The sequence below is a fragment of the Ptiloglossa arizonensis genome, unplaced genomic scaffold (genome assembly GCF_051014685.1).
Source record: "Ptiloglossa arizonensis isolate GNS036 unplaced genomic scaffold, iyPtiAriz1_principal scaffold0190, whole genome shotgun sequence".
NCBI classification, from domain to species: Eukaryota; Metazoa; Arthropoda; class Insecta; order Hymenoptera; family Colletidae; genus Ptiloglossa; species Ptiloglossa arizonensis.
The window spans coordinates 525,001-527,500 of NW_027478560.1; the positions used below are offsets into that span (position 1 = coordinate 525,001).

The 2,500-nt window shown below is 50.4% G+C and overlaps 1 non-coding gene across 1 annotated transcript; it reads left to right on the forward strand.

Annotated features, from left to right (window-relative positions):
- Positions 1-992: 992 nt before the first annotated feature.
- On the forward strand, positions 993-1,147 carry LOC143154555 (5.8S ribosomal RNA). The gene has a single exon (XR_012994160.1). It is a non-coding gene; the product is annotated as a 5.8S ribosomal RNA (ribosomal RNA).
- Positions 1,148-2,500: the final 1,353 nt, after the last annotated feature.

Below are 2,500 nucleotides of genomic sequence, written 5' to 3' on the forward strand. Positions count from 1 at the left end.
AAACGGGATGATAACGGTAGGTGGACGCTTGCGCGAGGTGCGGTAGTCGTCGGTCTCTCTATCTATCCGAGGAGGAAAAATAAAAAAGAAATACGTCCATTACTTTGTCTATTCAACAACCCAACAGCGAGGTGTTGATACGCACAAAATAAATAAATAAAGAGAAACGTCCATTACTTTGTGCAAGATATATAATAATTCGAGGGTAGTTCCCGAGAATAATAATAATGAAACGAGAACGATTGAACGGAAAAAAGAAAGAGAGATCGGTCGTTGCACGACTATTTGTCACCCGCCGTCTATTCTTCCGTGAAGCCTCGGTCGTGAAGAAAGATGCTGACTGCACGTGTGCTCGCTCGTCGAAGCCAGGCTCGAGTAAAAGCGCCCGAGAGTATAACCGAGGAGGAACGAGACGCCGTCGGACTTTGTTCCGCAACGTTCTTTGCGTTTTCTCTCGCATCCCGCTTTCTCCTGACTTTCGTCGATTTCTAACGAAACGTCCTGCTGATTGGAACCTCTGCACGAGGACCCCGGGTAACCACTGACGATCGCGTCGATGTGCGTCCGAAGACTTCGGGAGGACCGGCTGTGAAGCTCGGATAGCGAGTCGGACACCCATGCACCGCGTCGAATGCGGTTTGAAGTTGGGACGAAAGACCGATTCGAGCCGGCTGCGAGTCCTTTTTCGAATCTGGACGCTCCCACGTGCGTTCGTCAGCTCAATCGGTGAGGACTGTGGTTCCTTTGATCGGGATTATCCCCGCGGTTCCACATCCCACGATTCATGATGGTTTTTCAATGTACTTTGCACCCGGCCGTCGAATGATTCGCGTTCATGTGCGCGAACTTTCGACGTGTTCCGTCAGTCGGGACTTTGTGTCGTCAATTTGGCGACGCCCAAGCCTCCTTCTTTCTACGTTTGGTCGGAGGCGCGGGCATCGATTTTCAAAACTAGAACCAAAGAGAATTTAAACGCAAAATTGCATAACGATTACCCTGAACGGTGGATCACTTGGCTCGTGGATCGATGAAGAACGCAGCTAATTGCGTGTCAACGTGTGAACTGCAGGACACATGAACATCGACATTTCGAACGCACATTGCGGTCCACGGATAAAATTCCTGGACCACGCCTGGCTGAGGGTCGTTCACATAACCTAATACTGCTTGCGTTGCTATCCAATCCCCGCCGTCGTTTCCGGAGAGAATGGAAACGTTTCAGAGTCGGGTGTGTACGGAGATGCTTACGTACGAGCGAAAGATGGGCAGTTCGTTGGCGATTGTCGCGGACGTGCGAAAATAACGATTTGCCTGCGCGTCTCCATATGTAATCGTTCGGACTCGCGAGAGTGTTGCGGCGTCGCGCGTCGACTTAATACGACCGCCCGTGAACACCGCTCCCTACGATTACTTTGAAGTTTGCGCGCGCATATATTCGTCTTTCGCCCGAATCGAATTTTGCCGCGCTCCCAACGTTGCCTGAAATGATTTTTACGTCGAGAAAGGAACACGAATCGAGAGACTAATAGAGGACAAAAATGAATCACCCCACCACGTGAAATGTGGCATTTGTTAATAGTCGTCGTTCGCACAGCCCCAGGGATTTGTCGGCCAGCGGGGGTCGTCGTTGCCCGCGATGTCACATCAAATTTACCGCGACCACTATCGAGGGAGGTCTTTATCTTCGAACGTTGAAGACTTCGGCCACGTTCGTCGAATCGAATTTTTGACCCGTCGATGTGGTTCGTTTGGTAAGAGATATGCTCGTGCGTGCAAACGTTTCTGAACCTTCGGTGCTGTACTTAAAATCCTCTTTGGAGCGGCTCGAACGCAACGACAAACTTTGCCACAATGAAGGGAAACTGCTGAAGGGAAAGCGAGAGGTTGGTCACCCCATGTCTCTGTTGTCGATCGTGAGACCGCGCGTATAACCGGTCGTCCAGTCCACGACAACTTTTTCGAATTCATCTCGGACTTGCTAACACCGGGTTCTCTTATCCTCCTCCTCCTTCTCTTCGTTCTGCTCTGGAGAATAGGAGTCAGATCGAGAGTGAGCGAGAGAGGGGAAGAATAAGTAGAATCGAAGTCGACGCGTGTTAGTAGTATTCCTTTAGTATGTTTTACTGGAAAAGCAACGGACGGACGTTAAAATTTCAACCGGTTAAACGTCTAGCGAGCGTTTCGCATCGAATTTCAGTTAGAGAGACACTTTGGCGAGGTGCTTGAAAATCTCTCCTTGTCACCGAGAAAACAGCAGGCTTCCTTTTCTTCGGTTCAACGCGAAGAACTCTCTCAATCGACAGAACCATGTAAGCGTCACCGATGGGATTTTGCGTCGGGCGACGCCGTACGTGTGGGAATGCGGTGAAAAGAAAAGAATCTGCGTGAGAGATAGGGAGAAAATGCTCGTCGAGCGCGTTACTGAGGGAAGGAATAAGACCTCTCGTTCGCGCCCCGACGTCGTTTCCCCACTCCTCGCTCGTTCTTCTTTTACACCCGT